Source organism: Lissotriton helveticus, chromosome 1_1, assembly GCF_964261635.1.
Source record: "Lissotriton helveticus chromosome 1_1, aLisHel1.1, whole genome shotgun sequence".
NCBI lineage: Eukaryota > Metazoa > Chordata > Amphibia > Caudata > Salamandridae > Lissotriton > Lissotriton helveticus.
In genome coordinates, this window is record NC_136057.1 from 405,376,773 (window position 1) to 405,399,503 (window position 22,731).

The 22,731-nt window shown below is 43.6% G+C and overlaps 1 protein-coding gene across 3 annotated transcripts in view; it reads left to right on the plus strand.

The window, feature by feature from the left end:
• The first annotated feature begins 7,361 nt into the window (after window positions 1-7,361).
• Window positions 7,362-22,731, plus strand: part of CCDC91 (coiled-coil domain containing 91) — a 1,837,163-nt gene continuing 1,821,793 nt past the window's right edge. The window contains exon 1 of one of the 3 annotated variants that reach the window (XM_078673757.1): window positions 7,362-7,607. The gene's annotated coding sequence lies outside the window, so the exon portion shown is untranslated. The remainder of the gene's footprint in view (window positions 7,608-22,731) is intronic. The other 2 variants (XM_078673758.1, XM_078673759.1) reach the window with 2 other exon arrangements.

Consider the following 22,731-nt stretch of genomic DNA (forward strand, 5'->3'; position numbering starts at 1 on the left):
ATGAAAACACATTATAGTTTATTAAGCCAAACACAAGAGAAGATTTTGGGCAGTGCAAATATTAAACTAATGTTTTTCAAAGGAAGCAAGGTAAAATAAAAAAATTGCCCAGGATCATACAGGTTGGTCAAGTATGGAAGCCTGGATTGACCAAGGTTTCCTGGTTACACTTTGTGCAATTCACCCTTTAAATGGGTATCTCTTGTTTGCTCTTTTTACATCAAAAGTTAATAATTTCTGTTTAATTCTTGCCATAAGAGGTTAGGGAGTGGGTGGCAGACAGAACCACATTGAGGCTTGCAAATTATTTATTACATGGGGGCGACCCACCGGCATTATTCCGCATGGCGGTAGTGGTCAGTATTTTAAAAAAAGATAAAGACAGCAAAAATGTGAACTCTTATAGGCCGATAAGCCTTTTAAATACGGATTACAAAATGTTCACTAAACTACTTGCCAATAGGCTAAACAAGATGGTGGGATCGCTCATCTGGAAAAGACCAGTGTGGTTTTGTAGCAGGGAGGCAGCTTTATACTAATACAAATTTTGTATTAGAGGCACTTGATTTTTTTTTAACACCAATAAGGTTGAGGCACAGATTTGGTTTTTAGATGCTGAAAAAGCATTTGATCGTGTTTCTTGGAACTGCCTTTTTACAATTTTAGAAAAGTTTGGTTTCCCAAATGAGTTTATATTTTTACTGAAACAACTTTATATAATAATAATAATAATCGCTTTATTGCATGATTAATTAAAACCTTCGCAAACAAGTAAAACATGTATTCACAAAAAGCGGCTTCATTAGATAATGCTAAAAGAGATTGCAGATGTGCAGTGATTCTATAACATTGCGGTGGAATAAAAACTAATAGGTGAGGCAGTTCATCAAAACGCTTATTCTCGTGGTTAGTTGCGCCCCGTGAAGCAATGTATATGAAAAATGTTTAGTTTGATGAACTGGTAGCCGGCCCAGGGTGACTGCTGATAACTTAGGGACCGTGACAGTAGGCAGAGATCCGGTCACAGTCCTAATGGACGGTGTAGTTGTACTTGTCTCATAAACCAATTGGCGTGGCCTGAAGACCGGTATCTTGTGGTCCTTCTAGGCTTTCTGTTAGCTTCTCTCATAAACCGGACAAAGCTACAAGCAAGGCGGATGTTGCTGCCCTCAAAACAGGCCTTTACCGCCTCCCTGCATGATCGAACCTGGCTTGCGATCAGGAGCGGCTTTAGAAACTGTCTTCTTTCCGTTCCCAAGCCGTTGCAGATGCATAGTAGGTGTATTACATCTTCATTTTGGTCTCCACACAATCTGCAGCAGTTTGAAATGGCTGTTCGTTTCCACGGAGGGAGGTGGCATTTTGCTGGTAGAATTCCCAGCCTCAGATGTAGGAACCTTTCTTTTGTAATTCTTGAAAAACCTGTTCCTAGATATGATTGGGGGTTTGTCGACAAGTAACTTTGGATTACAAACCAGCCGTGGGCCCTCCTACTGAGGGCAGCTTTGTCTTCTACAAGAGATGCAATCTTTACTGATTTGTTTACCAGGTCCTTGAAATTTTTTTGGGATGAGCAGGAATCCCATAGGTCCTGTAAAGCTAGCAGCCTGATTGCTGATTGAAGGTAACTCATAGCTGGACTATCGTTTTTCCTTGTGATTTCCAACCACAGATGTGAGTTCAATGTGCCCGGCTCTGCACCCTTTATTTTAAACCAGCACTTGGCGTAGGCCCCCTTCCGTGAGATTTGCTGCTTTTGAAGTCCAAACTCTAGCCTTATTTGGGCTGGTGAGGTAAATTGCGGAAGATTGAATATTATTCTTAACGCCTTGGCGACCACTTTGTCCGAGGTAACCTCGTCTCTTCCTCTCATTGATTCACTTCCATAAGTGGTCGAAGGTAGCAGTCGCGCTCGAAGCACTTCTAATAATGGGAGAAGACTAGGGACGGTTATTTTTTGCTTGATGTTTTTTAATGCAACTGCCAGTGCGATCCCTCTTCCTTTGATGGTTGCTTTCTGTTTGGTGAACGAGCCGTTTCTCTCAAATATAACTCCCAAATACTTGTACTCCTCTGTTGGCACCAGCGTCCGGTCCCCCATTGACCATCGTGGGTGGCGTTTGTTGATTCTTTGATTTAATACCATTACTTTGGATTTTTCCAGGTTTATGATCAGCCCGTTCTTATCGGCGAAGATACTTGTGGTGTTTATCAAATGCTGGAGGCCGATTGGAGTACGGCTGATTAGTAGCAGGTCATCTGCGTACAAGAGGTTCGATAGGGTTAGGCCCCCCAGGTTCGGGGCGTGATGGTTCCAGCTCAGTGGAGAGGTCTGAGACAAAAAGGTTGAACAGGGTTGGGGCCAGGACACAGCCCTACTTCAGCGCTTTGATGGTTGGTATTCTCCTAGACAGGGTGTCTCCCGCTCTGACTTTAATCTGGACCCACGTTTTAGAGTGGAGCAGAATTAGCTGGTTTAGAAGGTTTGTGGGAATTCCCCACCTTGCAAGTTTGGCCCAGAGTGTCCCCCTATCGACGCTGTCAAAAGCAGCTTTGTAATCAATAAAGCAGACGAATAGCGACTTGTTGATGTTTTTGGAGGCGTCTATCAAGAGAGAAAGGGCGAGAATGTTTCTTGTGGTCCCCATACCTTCCTGAAAGCCAGTTTGGTTAATGGGAATTAGGGCTTTTTCCTGAGCCCAGACTGTAAGTTCATTTAATAAAAGCCCTGCATAGAATTTGGCTTCAATGTCAATTAAAGTGATGAGCCTGTAGTTTTTTGGATCAGTCGTGGCGTCCTTTTTATGGATCGGTAAAATGATTGATCCTTTCCAGGAGTCGGGAATTCTCTCAATTTCCAGGATGTTGTTATTAAGGGGTAATAGTGCTTCGACCCAGTAGTTCGAGTCCTGCTTATATATGTTTGGTGGTAGGCCATTTGGCCCAGGAGCTCCGTCTTTCCGGCATTTCGTGATTCTACCCACGAGGTGCTTGGTTGTGAAGAAGATGGAAAGGTCCGGTCCTTCAAATCTGGGGTGCTGTTGGTCGCATTGGTGCACCAATGAGACTTCCACGGTTTCACCGGCTTCTGTATTGAAGTGTCTCAATAGGTGCTTTACCCAGATATCCTCAGTTATGTGTGAGTTAATTCCTGGAGCTGATGGGTTCTGACGGTCTGCCAAAACCTGGCGCTGTTGTTGTTTTTTGCCTCGTATGACAGTTTAGCCCATGTTGATTCGTCACTTTCTTTTTTGGCGAGCCAAATAATTTTTTTCCTGCGTGCCTTGAGCCACCTTAATTCGGACTGGATATTATCAACTGAGCCGTGTATGCGGAGACTGCGCAGTACCCTGTTGATGTTGGTTTTTATTTCCCTTAGTTCGACGTCCTGGTGTCGTGAGAGGTGGATTCTTTCACTTCTTGCCTGCTTACATGAGGCAACTTTATATGAATTCACAGGCCCACATTTTAATTAATTCTATGAATGTAGGGACATGCCAAATAAATAGAGGCACCATACAAGGCTGTCCCCTCTCCCCAATTATATCTGCTCTATTTATAGAGCCATTAGCAATCGCAATCAGGGAAAAAAGAGCCCACATGGTTCCAGTTAAAGGAATGACGAACATAAAATTATATGCTGATGATATTGTTCTCTTCCTGAACCCAAAAATAAAAAACCAAACGGAAGTTATGGGAATTTTTGCAGACTTTGAAAAAATAGGGGGGTACAGGATCAATAAGTCCAAAACAGAAATCATATTATGCAATTGCGGTACGAATTCTCTTTTATTGGAATTTAGACAGACATATAACACCCGTCCAAAGAGGTATTTATGGATTTATGTAGTTTTGGGTTGCTCTCCTGCTACCTCTTTATACGAGGAAGGCTTGTTTATTGCAGCTTCAATAGCAAGATCTTTAATCTTGCAATTTTAGAGAACAAGATCTTTAATCTTGCAATTTTAGAGAACAGAGAAGGTACCAAGCTTTAATGCATGGAGATCAAAATTGTCCAGAATACAAGAATTGGAAAAGAAATACGCAATAAGATCAGGAGCAGTAAGAAAGTATGAGAAATATAGGAGTATGTTTGAAATATAAGTAGTGGATATAAAAGGATGAAATATACGTATCTGTACGGGTATAGCACTTTGCACTTTAGTTCAAGTGGTATAGAAGGATAGGGCATATAGGTAGATATAGCACTTTGCACTTTAATGTACAAGGATTTTTTTCTGTATTTATGAGAGTTTTATTACTGCACTGCTGAGTATTTTGAAATGTATATCTATAATACCGTAATGTTTTGTGTCTTGGACCCAAATCAACTCCTTCCTTCCCCAATATTTTGAAACATGTATTTATGTATGGCATTATTGTATGATGTTAAGCCTATGAACTCTCAATAAAAATAAAATAAAATAAAAAAAGAACCACATTGAGGCTCCACTTCCTTTGGGCTTGAGAATCAAAGAGAACCTTGAGTCGAGCCGGGTATGCGGCTCAAGCCTTTAGTGGATCGCCCACCTCTTTCACATGGTGGTATTTAAGGGTCAGAAGCATAGGAAGGACATGATTGGAACGCGATCAAACAATTTGGTGAAGCCCCAAAGTGCAAGACTCCACGTTTTGAGGTCCATAACGTTTTCACTGCACCACATTTTAGTGAGTGGACTGTGAAAGTGGATGTTCTTTACCTCAGCAGCAAAATCAAATAAATGGTGGGTTACAGTCTTGTTTCTTATCACATACTTACTACTAGTGTCTTATTTGATTTACATTTTTCCTCTCTCCATTAAAAAAAAGGAGCAATATTTTCAAAAAGTGATTGCCCGTGAGCATACAATTCATTATAAAAGGGAAGGCGGGGATTAATATAAAACATGTCATCTGATTCCATAGTTTCCATCTTTCTCTTTGCACAACTTCTGGGGTGTAAGTGGTTCTGATGCAGAGTCTTGTGGACAACTCTCACCAAAGAAATGTCACTATGTTGTGGAACCTGACCAGACTTTTAATAGAGTTCACAACAAGCAGATCTTGGCAAAGTGGTAAAGCCAGCATTTAAAGCCAGGTCTTCTACTGTCTGCCCACCTCAGTGAATTGCAAATCTAGTTGGGGGTCTTTTGTTGATAAATTTTTATAGTACTTGATACCTTAAACGTAATCCAGGGTTTAGCAGAGGCAGAGCACTTCAGATATAGCAAAAACACAGTACTGTCAATATCTTTATCACTTCTAAAGACTATGGGCTTAAATGTAGAGGGCAGTATGGAATAAAACCTCAAAATAATTCCATAAGTCAGTCTACAGCACGCACATGATTTGCTCTTATGACCCCCATCTTGCTGGGAAATAGGGTTGTCATCTGGCCGCTAGTATAGCAGCATGACCAGTATTTTAATGTCCCAGTCAGGTAATTTCCCCTAATGAGCACATGCTCAAAGCAGGAAGTATGAGGAAAAACATCTCTTTAAAATGTTTCCTAGAGCTGCCTTAATAACCCCCGACAGATAATTGAAGTAAACTTAGACAGAAGCACTATGTGAAAAACTGAAGCCTATTCCATTTAAGCAACATGTCTGGGCCTTTGTAGAAAATTAAAACGCAAACAAATGGCAGGTATTTTTCTCTGGGAAAATTGTCAACCCTGCAAGGAGGAAAATGTTTGTTAGCACCCATGCCACAAGGTAACACCATTAGACCTAGGCAGGGTTGGCCTTGAGCATGGGCAAGCTGGGCCCAGGTCCAGGGCCAAATTTGTCTGAGGGGCGCAAGAGCTGTGTACATTAAGATTATGCCAACAGCAGCGCCCTTCTCATCTTGCTACAGGTCTCCCCTTTTCTCTGCTTGCTCATTTTTGTATGAATTGCCAGAGGTGGCTCCTCCATAATTGCGGAGGAGAGTCGCCTCACTTGTCAGTCACAGAAAAATAAAATGATAAATAATAATAAAATGTTATTTTTCTGTGAATAGCTCTGGTTGAGGCATGCGTGTGTAGGGCAGGGAGGAGTGGTGGGCACTTAGAAGTGCGCATATTAGTTTGGCCGGCTAACATAGGTCAGTCAAACAGACATGCTAACTTCTATTTCTTCAAAAGCTGCAGGCTCCCAGGCACTGTCTGAGCGGCAGACCAGGACGCTCAGATCATGGGGCTGCTCTCATGCTAGGAATAGCATGAGAGCAGCATCTGGAATGGATAAGCTTTCCCAGGGACTGCTGGAAGAGAAGCACCAAAGCGAATGTAACAGTGTAAGGTTGACTCCACGCAAGAATGGTAGATAAGAAGATTTATTGAAGGAAGCACAGGAGCAAGGTAGGTACAGCCTACGCAGGACTTCTTCCCCAGCAACTGCCTCCACAGAAGCAAGGAAGAGAATCCTGCATAACACAGAACTTTGAATGAAAACAATTCCAAGAATATTTAAAGAGACAACATGACAGACAGGTACATTTATGTGTATTATTGTGTTTCACCTACAATACCCTCCACCCACAGCCCCCTTCGATACTGTGATTTGCCAGAGTAAAGTGGTTTTCTGTCCTTCATTATCATATGACGGTCAATGTTTTTAACAGCCCTTTAGCCTTCACCCTCTCTGACCCCTGCTGACACACATCCACTAAACCATCATCTAAGTGAGCTGAGCTGAGGGAGGTCCTGGGATGTTTGTGTTCAGGGGCCAGTCCCTGCTCATTTTTTTTGTTTTTGCATATTTATATAGCGCGAACTCTACCCGAAGGTATTGGAGCGCTTTACACGAGCACCGTATTTACATTACACATTCAGGCATAGGGAGATTAAGTGATTTGCCCAGAATCACAGGATATGGACACGACCCCGATACTCGAACCCTGTTTTCCAGCACCAAAGTCGGCAGTCTAGCCGACGGACCATTGGACACAAAAGGGACCCCCTGCTGCCTCATTTGATTCACTACCACCAGCAACTGCGTCAAATTTCTCTGCGACCACGAGCAGAGCGCTATCTTAGCAAAGTTCCGGCTATGCACCTAGGCATACGTAGCGGCTGCTTCTCATTATAAACATAGGATACTGTGTACAAAAAATGTTGCCAACTTGAAGGCGCTCATAAAATATCGTTCAAAATAAACGATTCTTGGGCTTCCAGAAAAATTCTCCATGACGTACAGAAAACCGCGTTACAATTGTCACTGCATTCATCGTATTCCCCACGCCCCTCTTCATTGAAGCAGATCAAAAACTAGAGGATCTAATTAAACAAAGAATTACGAAGGAAACGATAGAGCCAAAGGGAACGTCATGCGCTCGGCATAACTCACAGCTGACTTCAACTTGGTTTCACTTTCCTATCGTTTCCGGGTCGCAGACTACCTGTCTCTGCTGCCAACCCGGAAACAAAATAATGGTGTTTCCATGACTGCCTGCTAGCCCCCTTTTCCTTCTCTGCTGCGTTCCACGCGCTGATTTGGCAGCTCGGGGGTGTGGCGGAGGGGACCTAGCTACGAGAAATAAACTACATAAGACACGATTCATTAATTAATTGTGGAGTGGTAGCATTGGAGGGGTGGCCTAAAACAGGAAGCACAAAGAGAGCGAGAACTGAGAATTTTTCCACACAGGTAAAAGTTTAAGCCGCCAATTTTTACTTTCTTAACATGTTGAGAGGTTTGCATACCCATATTCTTTATAATGTTTATTTATGTTCTAATTTCCGTTAAAGTGTTCTCCATATGTTCTGTGGAGTTACAAATGTATTTATTTTATCGTTTTGCTGTAGACGTATATTCAGCCATTCAATAAGTGAAAACAACCTGTTGATAATCCGTCCTGGTCATCCTTAGTCCTTACATCGTGAGGTTTGACTCGCAGCATAGGCAGTGATTATCTAGCCCAGTTCTTAACAAAAACGTTATTTATAATTCTTACACTTGTTCTCTCTGGCAAATCGATATAGGGAATATCCATTAAACTCCTGAAATATCAAGCTCTCCATTGGCCTTGGAGGTGACTCCACCAGGCAGAGATGGTGAATCCTTAGGACTCCACCAAGGAAGACCAGGACTTAAAGAAAGTGTGACATTAACTCCTCGCCCATCTTCTTCGTCCTAGTCCTTATATCATGAAGAAGCTCCAAAACAGAGAAACCTGACCACAGGGAACTGTAAGGAATGGTAGGATATGGGACCAGATACAACGGCTATGCAATACCAAGACATCATCAGTGGCCTTCACAGGCCAGAAATATTTTAATAAAAGCAATAGAATGTCTTGTCCATTTGCAATCTGGAGAGGGGCAAGACTGAGGGTGATATTGCCAGAGGACCTCTTAGGAAGGTCCACATTGGAAGCCAATGTCACTGGCATCTGAGTTGTACAGTGTCCAGCTGACTGACTTGGTCCTTCCAGTGAGGAAGAAGCAGATCCATCAGAGTGCCTGTCCTTGGATCCTTATGTGGTGTAGGCAATGGATGAGGATGGCGTGGAAGACCGTATCAAACTCTGCAGAGAGGTCTAGGAGGATGAGGGCCGCTGTGTCTCCTCCATCCAGAGTCATGCGGATGTCACTAATGGCAGTGATGAGGACAGTTTCCATGCTGTTTTTGGGTCCGAAACCAGACTGCGTGGTGTAGAGGAGCTGGTGGTTATTGAGGTGTGTGTTGAAGATTTACTCTAAGACTTTGGCTGGGAATGGTAGTTGGAAGATCGGTCTGTACTTGGTGAGCATTAAAGGGCCTGCAGAGGGTTTCTTTAGCAATGGGAGGGCAGTTGCTTGTTTCCAAGCATCTGGTAAGATTGTAGAAGAGGAGCAAGCGTTCAGAATGAGTATGAGCATGGCACTGATGGTTGTAGACATCTGGAATTCTTGTGCTTGTTTACTGAGCAGGTGTTGTGCTGCATGGATGCTAGTGCTTTTTTAATTTTTTTAATTTTTTTATTTATGTGTTTTTATATAGCGCGGACTTTACCCGAAGGCGTCAGAGCGCTTGAGTGTTGTGTGGTTGGTTCCAAGACTGTCTGAGTATGAAAGAATGGGATTTTGGGTGCTTTTGGTGCAGATGCAGTGAGTTTTGAGTGTGGGTAGGTGCATGAAAACTTGAAGGAAAACGCTTCCTCAGTGTTGGGTGGTATGGCGAGACAGCAGTGTGGGAGAAGTGGCCAGGACTGATGACGTGGAGGGTTGCAGCAGCATAGCGGCGAGAGGGTGGAATTTAAAGGAGAGAGAGAGAGTGAGAGAGAGAGAGAAAAATAGCACTTTGCCAGAAAACAAAATGCATGACTGCACTAAACCTGAATATTTGGCTTAGTCCTAAATAGTGCCTTAAATGGGCAAGTACTGCATTTCCTTAATGCTCAACACATAGTTCACCCCTTCTCCTTGAGGATGCAAACCATTAAATGTTAGAGAACCGGCGGATATGTCAGCAAACAGGTTCCCTGTGCAGTCAAAAAGTTCCATAACTACAACTTCCCAATTGAGGACGGCCACTTTTCTTGGCAATTAACATAGAACAAGGCTCTACTATCCTGAAAGACGACAGAAGATGATACAACACTGCTTCACAAGGAGAGCACTATCCTTTCTGAAGAAGGAAACTTCTCAAGTTGGTATGCGTAGAGCTTCAAAATTCACAAATATTCCAAACGCTGCGTCACTTTTATGATGCAAAAAAGGTTGTTCAAAATATCTCCAAGATTTCCATTTATATGTAGTATGTTTTGTCAATAAGTATCCATTTTAACTATAAACCACCTATATGTCACACCGTCCACGCTAGGTCCTGTACCTTCAACTCGCTATAATGGGAGGCATCGTCCTATATTAATCTTTCACGTGGATCGTCACCCGCATATAGCAAATACACATGTCCTCACGTCTCCCAATGTAACTATACTTGATTCACTGATACCTGGAAGATAGGAAGACTCAGCCATTGGGGCCAGTGTCCAGAGTAAGGCGTTAGCCACCAGTGAAACAGGAATCTAAATTTACCATCTTCCTTTGCATGATCTACCATAGGAAAGCTGAGAGCTTACAACTGTGTAGGAGCCTGGCTACCTAAAGAGAGTGGGGATTTAAGAAACTATGAGAAGGCAAGTGGATTTCCCTCTCACACAGAAGCAATAGTAGTTCAAAACTTTAAACCTCAACAGAGAGTCACATGCTGCAACATGAACTTATCAACTGGTCACAGATATCTTAGGAAACCATATTATTATTAAACAAGAAAGAAATCAACATTTTTCATTGATCTTCTTAATCCCTAATGGGGAGACATTGACAACTTTCCCAAAGTCATGCACCTCAAACATTGCTCTGTTAATCACCAGACCACTCTTACTTACCCTTTCTGAAAAACCAAGTATGCTTTGATGGTATGAGGGGAAAAAGTGACTGTTTTTACTTCACAGCTATCATTGTTGTCTACTTTAATATACTTAGAGTAATATCACCAAACTATAGCTTATCCAAGAAACATAAACTATCCCTCTGACTTTGAGTTGGGATTATACAATCTACCAAGTATATTCTTATCATCACAGAAGGCAATACCTGCCAAGCCAAAAATTACAGTTGCCATTGAAAGTATTTAGGATTCACAGATTTCTGCTAGATCCAAATTAAAACAAATCTGTAGAATAAAACATTGGAATCACAAGGACCAGAAATTAATACAATTTGATGCAATTCAATTCAATTCAAATTCAATTTGATGTATTTATATAACTCACAGACCAACCCATATATCGGTGTTCAACTCCTCCCCTCCGTTCTATCTTTCGGGTGATCAGCTTGTCAACAGTCTAGTGTTTGTCACCCCACATCCTCGCACTCTTTCTAAATCCACTACTTCACCCAATCTATGCTCTGCAATTCTGGTTGCTGTAGGTTTCCCCATTTGCTGACTGTCTCCCCTCTCTGCTATCTTTCTCCCTATCTGCTATCTGTTTCCCGATCCACTCTGTCTTGCATCCTACCTAAAAAGCTTCATACCCTGGTCGCTCAGTCCTACCACTGTCCACACAATTACACCAATCACAATCACCCACCACAGTCACACTCGCCTGCCTCTGCCATATTCTCCTGCCCCTGTCCACTCTATTCCACATTTGTCCACTCTTTTTCACGCCAGTCCACTCACATTCATGTCTGTCCAGTCTCTCTTATCCTGTCCTATCTCTATCATACCTGGGCACATAAATATATTTTGAGTCTTTATGGAACACAATAAGAGAATGAGTTAACAGATTTCAGGAAACAAACATTATTACTGTGGAGGAGCAGGAGCTGAACATTTTGGATTACATCTCTGCTAATGTGAAACTTTGGGAATTATAAAGAAAGATGTTCCAACTTCTAGCTCCTTGCAAATAATCTAGATCTTAATCTAGTTCGGCAAGTACTTGGGATGACCGAGGCAAGCATCTGAAAACGGTACAGCAAAGTTAAAAGTTTAGTAAATGTAACTAGCCGTTCTAACTTAGATAAAACAGGATTAATCTAACTACATGAGCGCTAAGGGAAAGTAAGAGGATTCATCAAAAGCATATTATCCCATCCTACCCGACGACCACTAATGAAAAAGAATTGGGGAGAAAAGGTCTAGTTCTCCACAGACAATATAAATGGGAATAACAAAACTACAGAATATCAAGATTTTCTGGTTTCAGTAACAAGATATTTACATACAAGAAATAGGGGCAAGCGATAAATCAAACAAAGGAGAACACAATGAGGATAAGACTAAAAGCAGCTGTGAACGAATTAATTTATGAAAGTGATGAGATTTCTATCCCCATATAGTGTTAGACAGATTTTAACAAGAAATGATAACTATGTGACTGACATCAATCTGTCATTTTCTTTGTTGTCAAATTTTTTTTAAAAGTTCACTTCCTACAGAATATTTATAACCCATTCGCTCTCTAAGCATAGCTCATATTTCACTACATACTATTAGCATACAGTGGACTATAAAATCCTTACCTAACCATGTGTCAAATTATCCCCTGTAGTAATCCCAGTGTAGATGTTTGGGGGGAAATGATTATAAATCATGGGTATAATTTCCTTGCTCATGTTTCGCTTAGGGGGTCTAATTAACGAACAGCCTATTTATTGTCAGCATGGAGTTCAGAATCCCTGTACTAGTGAATCATGGACCTATAAAATCCATCAACTCTTGCTAAAGTCGCAGAATTTGTGATCTGTTATTAGCGAGTAAAATAACAAGTCAATATCTATATTAGGTTACGTACAAACTAGTCCACCAAATATCCCAAAGGTAATTACATTTTCCTCTTATAGAGAGTTAACTGAAAGACCGTTAACAGCCATACCATGACGTTCATCCAGTGCTCTGCAGTTCACTTTACATGTGTCAAGCATATAATTCCCCAAACAAGTGCCAGTGTCTGAGACTTTTGCAAGGACCTCAACTATGTGTTTTCTTCAGTCTGATGGCTTGAGTGCAAACAATTTTTACAGATGTGGATACCACCCTCACAGTGCCACAGGACTCAAGCAAAACCTCAAGGGTAAGACACAAGTAGGCTAAAACGTGTCTGAGTTTGCTGTGTTCCCTTTCAGAGGACACCCAGCATGTCAGTCCAGTCTATATGTTCCTGTAAGTCCAGGATCAAGATTTGATTGCATATATCTATTTTCTGTCTGAAGTGGCACAGTGAGAAAAACAACAATGGACTTGAATGCGCCAAGAGGATTTGCTAGTGACAGACATTTGGAAGCATTGAATCTATCACCTTTGTGTTTTCAATGTGACATCCTACGTTTTTTGGGTGTGCTCAGATATGGGTCCCATCATCACTGTGTCAAAGGACCCTTCACGTTCGACTCATCACCTTTGTGTTTTCTTAAGTGCAATACCCTTAGTGTGATGGGTATCGCCAGATGAGGGCCCTGTGTTCTCTGAGCCACAGGACTCAAGCTGTTGGGATGTTTGCTTTTTCTGCAGGATCATTTTCAAATTTGTTAAACATTTTTGTTGGACCCTATTTTTACTGGCTATAGAACTCTGCACTATACTCCTGCTAACCAGTGTCAAAGTATTTGTACTCCTTCTTTCAACATGGTTAAATTGGTATACAGCCACTTGGCATATTTAACCTACCTATAAGTTCCTAGTCTATGGTAGTAGTGTCATTACATCTGGGTCTCCACTTGACCCGCTCCCATTGAAAATTTGGAAGGAGTTCGAGGTTGAGCTTTTTCCCATGCTCCGGCTTGTTTGTAACCAGTCACTCGCCACTGGAGTGGTTCCTCCGCAATGAATGAGGGCGGTGGTGACTCCTTTACTGAAAAAGCCCACCCTTGACCCTATGTGCTTGAAGAACTTTAGACCCATCTCGCTTCTACCATATCAAGCTCTTGGAGGAAGTGCAGTTTGGCTTTCGGCCAGCCCATGGTACCGAGACGGCCTTGGTGACCGTGTTGGATGAGCTTCGCTGGCGAGCAGACAGGGGTCAGGCAGGTGTGTTGATACTGCTTTATCTGTCTGCCGCTTTCGATACGGTGAACCATGCCAACCTGCTGGACAGGCTGAGAGAGGCGGGGGTTGCTGGTAGGGCCCTGGGGTGTTTTGAGTCCTTCCTCCAGAACAGAGAACAAGCGGTGGCCCTCCCTCCCTTCCAATCCTCCTTCTCTACCATCTTGCACGGTGTTCCCCAAGGCTCAGCAGTCAGTCAGGTGCTGTTTAATATCTATATGAGGCCCTTAGTTGCAATCATCAAGAAATATAACATCGAAATTGTCAACTACGCAGATGATATGCAGCTGATTCTTTCCCTGGAGGGAGATAACTCAACCTCCTTGGAAGAATTTCATAACTGTCTGCGAGATACGGTGGGGTGGTTGAAAGTCAATTCACTGCAATTCAATGCGGAGAAAACGGAGGTGCTATACTGCCCTAGGCCTAGGGTGCAAACTTTTTTACCCTGTAACTTCTGGCCTGAGGATTTTTCTTCAGCAGTACAGCCAGTGAAGGTAGTGCGTAACCTAGGTGTTATGTTCAATAATGAGCTTTCTTTGGAGGCGCATGTATCGAAACTAGTAGCTGGCTGTTTAGCTGTCATCAGACTTCTGAGAAAAATTCTTCCCTTATTACCGCCCCCTGCCCGGGTTGAGGTGGTACGTTGCACTGTGCTCAGCAGGCTAGATTATTGTAACTCCTTGCTGCTGGATTCTCCAAGCTATCTTGTGGATAGACTTCAGAGAATCCAGTCGGCGGCAGCTAAATTAGCCCTGGGGTGGCCGACGAGAGATTCTTCCTCTTCGGCCTTGGCCCAGCTACACTGGCTCCCGTTGAGACAGAGGGTACAATTTAAGTCTCTCTGTCTGACCTTTAAGGCCCTGCATGATTTAGGTCCTGTTGGCCTACAAAGGAAATTTAGATGGTATGCTCCAGCCCGCAGCCTACGATCCTCCTCTGCTAGGTTGGTGACAATACCTCGGTTCAAGAAAACCAAAGCAGGAGGAAGATCGTTTGGCGTAGCCGCGGCGAAACTGTGGAATGCTCTCCCGGCTGAGTTTAGACACATCTCCGATCTCCTCTTGTTTAGGAGGAGATTGAAAACACTACTCTTCCCGAAATTTTAGTCTGCCTCCGGCTGCCTTTGCTGTTATGAGTCTGCCAGCGCCAGGATGCCTTTTTTAGGTGATAGATGCGCTTTATAAATGCAATAAATAAATACAATAATATATTTCAAAGGTATACCCAGAGCATGTAAGTTAAATATCGCCCATTGTGCCATCCACTACAGTGACACTGCAACCTATAGCCTGGCTGTATAGATTTAATTTGAAAATTCGACTTGTCAAAATAACCCCTCTTTATATACCGACTTGACAGCGGCGGTGCGGGTAGCGGGGGCGGTGTCCAGTTCCTTTCTGATAGGCCGGGGTACACGGCAGGGGTGCCCTCTCTCGCCCTACCTATTTGCACTGGCGATGGAGCCATTGGCGGCCTGGGTGAGGATGGATGCACAGTTGCGTGGGGTGGAATGGGTGGGAGGTCCGACTGATAGAATCGCGCTCTATGCCGATTATGTTCTTTTCTTTCTTACGGACCTGAACAGATCCGGTCCCAGGGTCCTCGACATCATGCGCATCTCGGTGAAGTGTCCGGCCTTACCTTGAATGTACAGAAGTCGAAATTGTGGGTCCTGGGTGACAGTAGAGCCTTGGGTCCTTGGGCTTCGGCCCTGCAGGAGGCGGTGGGAGGCCTTAAATATCTAGGTGTCTTCCTGACGGACGTGCCGGGAGTATCATGGTCCCGTAATGTTCTACCCGTGTGGGATAGAATACGTTCAGATATGCAAGTATGGTCTAGGATGCCGCTGAATGTCTATGGACGCTCGGCCATCTTCAAGATGGTAGCCCTACCCCGTCTCCTATATCAGCTTCAAAATTATCGATACCCGGTACCGCGGCAGTGGTTTAGGCAGGTGGATTCGGCGTTGGGTCGGTTCTTGTGGACTCGGGGGGCGGTGAGGGTGGCGCTTCGCACATGCTTCCTCTTGACATATTGTGGGGGACTGGCAGCCTCGGACGTCCAGTCTTACTATCAAGCGTCACACCTGCTGGTCCTCAACGAATGGTGGTATGGGGATCGCGGCGACCCGACTTACGCCCTGGAGAGATACCTGATGGACCCGCACACGCTCCATACGATTTTATACTCGGCTGCACTCCGCAAAAGGCTCCCGGCAGTCACGCAGACAGTTTTCCGGGTGTGGCGCGATGCGCTCCGACGCATGGGATGGTGGAACAGGTTGACGGGGGAAACCCCGCTGTGGCACAATGGGCGGTTGCCGGCATTGGCTTCCCTGCGGGGCTTTGATGGCTGGGACGCTATCGGCATCTCGGCGCTGGGTCACGTTATGAGGGGCTCGGTCCTAAAGTCTTTTCAGGCTCTGCGGGATGAGTACGACATGCCCCAATCCCAATTCTTTCGATACCTGCAGCTTCGACACGCCCTGACCCCCGCCATAGCGGACCTGACTTCTTTGCCAGAATTCAGCCCCCTTGAGGCTAAATTGTTCATGGGGGAACTGGAAATTAAAAAAAAATTCTAGCATCTACCAGACGCTGATCACCCATTGTTCCCCCTTTCTTGACAAATTGCGGCTGATATGGGAAGGAGAGTTGGGGAGTTTGGAAGAGGAGGATTGGAGGGAGGCCCTGGAGGCCCCTAGGGGTGCAGCGATTGCGGGGCCCTTGCGCTTCATTCAATTCAAGTACCTTCATAGGGCATACTACACGAGGGAGCGACTGTGGAAGGCGGGACTGATTGCCTCCCCGGACTGTCTGAGGTGTGGAAGTGCAGTGGGCTCCTTTATTCATACGGTGTGGGAGTGTGTGAGACGGCAGAGATTTTGGACCGGAGTGTGGGAGTGCCTGGAGGAGGTGCTGGGCTGGGAGCTCCCCCGCTCGCCGAAGCTGGGCCTTCTCCATGTCATGGAACAGGTGGGGGGGAATTTGTACAAGAGACATTTGCTCCTCTTGGGCCTCATAGTGGCCAAGCGGGATATAGCCAGGGCCTGGAAGGCTCCTAGAGCCCCACTGCTGGAGGTGTGGAAACGAGGTTTGGACTTTAACATGGGACTAGAACGTCCGATATTTGAGGCAAGGGGGTGTCCTGCAAAACATTTTAAGATCTGGAAGAAGTGGGCGGACTACAGAGGCCTTCTGCTGGACCCCCCGGAGCCTCGGGTCACCGACGCAGATCGCGTCCTTACTGACTTTGGGTGATTTGGCTCACATGCTGCGTTTACGATTGCTAGGTTCCTCTCGATGGACAATGTAGACACCGTGCGGGGTGGAGGGAGGGTTCCGGGTGGGTTAGTGGAGGGTGGGTACTGGGGGATTATTAGCTGACTGTATTTGAATGTGATGTTTTTCTGTGCACACCGCCTCTCTGATTCTTAGGGAGCGGTGGATTAATTCTGATATGCTGTCAACTGCCAAAACCTAATAAAATTTGTTCTGAAAAAAAAAATAACCCCTCTTGACAGGTCTAAACCTTCCTTCTAAATATTTTAGGTAACCCTTAAGTTGTCTGTATTGCCCATAAGGCAGTATGCTTGGTATCTAAACATAGGACATGTAGAAGTTTAACGTTAAACATGTCCTTACAGTGATTAGTGCCTCAAAGCTTCTTTTATTCTACCATTGTTTGCTGTTCCATAGGATACCATTCTTAAATACTGATATTGTGTCTCGGTAATAGGGCTAGCTAAAAAAAATGCTTAAAACATTTGATTAAAGTTATTAACACTCCAATTCAATTGTGAAGTTAGCTTTTTGTTTTCTAAATATTACAGAAAAAGTAACTTGAGAAAATTACCCTTTCCCTTCCTGAACTCCCAGGAAGCTAAATCTGCATTTTACTCTCCCACTTTGGCCAGCCAGTATTTAAAGATTTAAATAGGTATGAACTGGCTCAGAGTAGCAAAAATAGGCTGACCTGAATGGGTATAGATGACTCATCTGAACATGGCAGAATATGCAGGTGATCTAGGAGGATCCTTTTTGACATTAAAGTGTAAAGTCCTACTTGAATGTCACATCCTGCTTCACTTGTCTGGTGTGATTTTTTTGTATAATGTCTAACGAGGCAACAGTGTGATCCTTGAAACCTGGGTATGATCATTATAGTCACATGTCATTCTGTCAGAATGCCTTTAACCCCTTGCATGTGGGGGTAATTCCCCCCGCTGTGCGGGGGGACGGGGGGCGCGCACAGCGCCTCCATGCTCATGACGAGCTCAGCTCGTCATGAGACACAGCGCTCAGGTGCTCATGATGAGCTGAGCTCGTCACAGCCACACTCGTTCCCATGGAACGTTCAGCACAGCAGGGGAGTTATCCCCGCGTGTGAGCGTTCCACGGGCCATGACGAGCTCAGCTCGCCATGAGCACCTGAGCCCTGAGCCTCATGACGAGCTGAGCTCGTCATGAGCACAGAACGGGATAAAATCTCTTTATACATTTATGCGTGGAGGCTGCATAACGTTTGTCTGTTCCACATAAATTATTATTTATGACCAGATAACAGCAGGTGGCATTTTGTGCTTTTAGGCGCTAGACTTACCTAAAATTGCATATTTCTGATCTATTGATTAGATTTTTGTAATTTTGGTGTCGAATCATTTATCAAAATTTGTTCACAGTGTCCTAGCACACATATTCCAATTTCATAATGCTTATCACAAAATATAATACAGTGACAATTTCTCTTCTTGTTATAGTTTCAGTCTTTATTCCAGTTGATCCCGCCGTCTTTATTAGTACTGCTGGCCATTGGCTCTGTTTCACTTTCACTAGTGGGTATGGTGCTAATCGATGTGGAACTTGAGGTTAAATTCTCAGATACAGTTCTACTTTTTGCTTGTTCTTTATTATCGTTTTCTACTAGATGATCATATTTCTTAGCAAAGGTGAATATCCTCCCCTGCTTGTAATCAATTTCGTCTCTTTTTAATTTTCGTGCTTTTCTTTATTTGATATCCTCCTGATGTTTATTTACAATTTCCTTCAGTATCTCATAGTTCTTATCAGTGGGTTCTTTCAAATTCAGTTCACTTATTTTCAGGTCAACTTGCGCTTTCTCAGCCTGCAAACTCCAAACTTTCCCGTCAGAGTTTTCAATGAGAATCTCCATCAGTCTAAATGAGTTGGCAGTTAATTCCTTTTCCCAGATGAGGAGTATGTCCTCATCCAGGTCATCATCGGTGGGCAATATTTGTGATCTTAGGCCCATGGGGATTTTGCCTAACTTTAAATATTGTCGTAGAGTCGCACCATCCAACCACTTAGCATTTTCATTCTTTTTTAGTTTCTCTAATTTAATGAAGTGATCTTTGAGTCCCTCTTTCTTTTGATTCTGATTACCACTAGCTAGTGAGGTTGATACTGTATCACCTATCGAAGAGAACCTCTGCCTCCTTGTTTCTATCCATACTGGATTAAGTAGTAGTCTACCGTTGGTGCCGCCTCACTACTGCCGACTTATAGTGAAAACTAGGGGATGATTAGTAAAATCTAGTGATAGTGGCGCATCCCTTGGTCCCGGTATATAATTTCACTCCAAGTAATCTGTTATGGTGCCTAGGGAGGGCGTTATCATCCACAACCCCATCAATCAGATCCCCACAAGATATCATACAAACAGTTTCACAGTGTCCTAGCACACATATTCCAATTTCATAATGCTTATCACAAAATATAATACAGTGACAATTTCTCTTCTTGTTATAGTTTCAGTCTTTATTCCAGTTGATTCTGCCGTCTTTATTAGTACTGCTGGCCATTGGCTCTGTCTCACTTCCACTAGTGGGTATGGTGCTAATCAATGTGGAACTTGAGGTTAGATTCTCAGATACAATTCTACTCTTTGCTTGTTCTTTATTATCGTTTTCTACTAGATGATCATATTTCTTTGCAAAGGTGAATATCCTCCCCTGCTTGTAATCAATTTCATCCCTTTTTAATTTTCGTGCTTTTCTTTGTTTGATATCCTCCTGATGTTTATATACAATTTCCTTCAGTATCTCATAATTCTTATCAGTGGGTTCTTTCAAATTCAGTTCACTATTTTTCTAAATTGGTTTGGGATTTTTCTTGTTTTGTGTTTTCACTTTAGTAATGTTTGTGTGCTGCATTAATCTAGTGACTTTTTGTTTTTCATCCTGACAAGGCTGTGGCTGTTGCTTTAGAATGGCTCGCACCCTCTTCAACCAACAACCAAATTCCTCCCATGCATCCTCTGGGTATCATGTCTATCAATAATGCAGAAAACTCAACATCACCCCTCTCCGTTGTGTTGGTCCTCCTGTCTGCACGTTCCTTTCATGTGTTCCTTCCTCTATCCAGCCCCGCTTGTTTGCTTTTCTCTTACTCCTTCCTTGTCCTGCCCTCTCTCTCTCGGTGCAACTTGTCATCAGTGCCGCAGAAATTAAAGGTGTTGTATTATTAAGGTTACATTTCTTTCGTCGCAGTCCTGTTTTTTTTTTTTTTTTAAATAGAGGTTGGTTAGCAAAGATATGTTCATAGCATCCCTCCACTTCTTTCTGTCATAGAATCGAAAGAAGCCACAGCTAAAGGGCCACTCCTTAGTTATAGACCTTCCCTTTTGGCCTTCATCTACTATTCTGAGCTTTTAACAACTCCTGCAGCATTCGGCAGCAGGATAGAGTTCTTTTGTCCTCTTCTTCTGCTCGTTCATTTAACATCCTAGTAAATACTTTAAAATATTTATTTTCGAAGGACACCAAACAAACAAGGACAGCGAGTGGTTACATATCCAGGACGTATGCCCAGTCTCCAAGCGCCATCCTAGAAAATCTCAGTGAAAAGCCTGTTTTGTTCCATTTCATAACCTATATGCTCTACCTGACCTCATTCGGACTTCACCCGAAATGAAGTACTGGAACAGCCACAGCCGGACTGGGAACCAAAACCGGCCCCTCAGGTGGTTGGGGCTGTGGCCGAGCTGTTTGCTGGGCCGGTTTCGGGCCGATTTTGTTACAGGGGGCGATATTGCAGCTATGCTGCAAAAACGGCCCTGTAACAAAATCGGTCCCCCACGGGCCCAAAACCAGCCCCCACCCTAGCGGCCTATCGGGGAAAAGCCCGGTGCCCGCTACGGCCAGTCCGGCCCTGGGAACAGCAACTTTCCAGTTGTCTGATGCAGTGGCAGCTCCTCAATGAGGGCACCAGGGCTGTGCCTTCCTTACTTGCTCTTTTATGAAGTTGATTAAAAAATATGCCCATATAGCTGTGTAAGTGAATAATTATAGATAGCATGGAAACCATTAATTCACTCACTTGCTTTCCGTTTTCAGGGTGTCTGTGGTCATGCATGCACGTAGCTATGAGCAACCGGCTACAACCAATCAGCATTTGGCGGGTTGATCATTCCACAGTCCTGAAGTCTGTGGGGTAATCAGCCAGAGGAAGACATGACATTTGGTGCTGAACACTGCCTCCAGTTGACGTGTCTGTAAAGTTATGTCCATCAGGGCCTGGAGCTACTCCACCTCACCCTGTGACTAGACATGAAAGGGTGATGTTAGAGACTGCAGGCTGAAAAGTGAGCCCTGGAACCTGCACACTGTATCAGCACAAGGTTTGTGGAAACAGTGGGAACAGTGTACCACTCTGACTGAACCCTGCTCTGGCATGTGCACAGTGCACCACAGCTCTTCAGCTTTCAGTCAGCTACATCCAGTAGCTCTGACTTTGATCCCAAGACAATGTAATCTCTGTTAGGGGCAGATGGAGAAAGAAAAAAACCTTCCCTCTACGGTGCCTGCTACCTCAATAAAATGTAAATGTGTATTTTACTACTAAACAGGCAGCCACAAGTGCAGTTACCTTCAAGAGAACAGGGTCATGATTTGAATGGTGCAGCAGGTGCAGTAGGACCGGGCCCACAAGTTGTTAGAACGCCTCTAAGCTCATAATATTGCTATAGTTGACTACTATACATGCAGTCACAATTGCAGTTACCTTGCAGTTAAAAGGGACTTGATTTGAATGGTGCAGCAGGTGCAGTAGCACCGTGGCCAAAATCTGTAGGGACCCCACTAAACCCAGATTATTGATACAATTTAAAAGTTAGGCAGTCACAAGTGCAGTTACTTTGCAGACAATGGGGTCATTGTTTCAATGGTGCAGCAGGTGCAGTTACATCAGGAGCAAAAACTTTAGGCACCCCACTAAACACCTAAAATTGCTATTTTCTACTACTAAATAAGCAGTTACAAATGCAGTTAACGTGCAGGCACTAGGGTCATGATTTCAATGGTGCAGCAGGTGCAGTGACACCGGGGCACAAAGTTCTAGAATCTCCTCTAAAACACACAATATTTCAATATTTTACTACTAACCAGACAGTCACAAGTGCAATCATCTTACAGGCAATGTGGGCATCATTTGAATGGTGCAGCAGGTGCAGTGGCACCGGGCCCAAAAGGTGTCAGAACTCCTTTAAACACATACTATTGCTATTACATCAATTAATTCTATTATTTCCCTCTTTAATATTTCAAAATGTTGCTAATACTTACCCACACTATACCACTAGTAACAGCACAATATATTTTTGTACATAAGCAAGCCATAACACTTTAACAGACGTTATGTAACTTATATTGTACAACTACTCAGAAAGCTACAACTTACAACAAAAAAACAGCTTAATATTAATCACAAAGGCAAAACCTAATGCATTTACCAATGCTTGTTTAACTTATTTCCTCCCTTCCCTGTTTTTTTCTCACCAACCACCCACACTCCCCTCATGGTTTCCTAACCACCCCCACACCCTGTCTCTGTTTTATCTCCCCATCCCGACAGAAGGAACAAAGCTATTAAACAGGTAGCATTAGCTGCTTTATAGACCTTTTTTAAATCATCCCATTATCCACCTCCAACTACTCCCCCAGTTAGCTACCCCCACCGGATTCCAAAAGCCAATAGCCTGCCCATGGGAGAGACCTATTGGCTTTGCCTATGCTTGTTTTAAATTCTACACAAAACCAGTAGATATGTTTTTTGCGTGTTAGAGGTTTTCTGTCCGGCTTTAAGAGACCCATCAGACATCACAACCTTCAAAAACGTTCTAGAAAGGCTCATGAACTAGATGTGTTCATTCTCTGTGAAACTTAACCATACAAAACACAAATATCTCCTCTTTTATAAGAAAAAATATTTACTGCTGG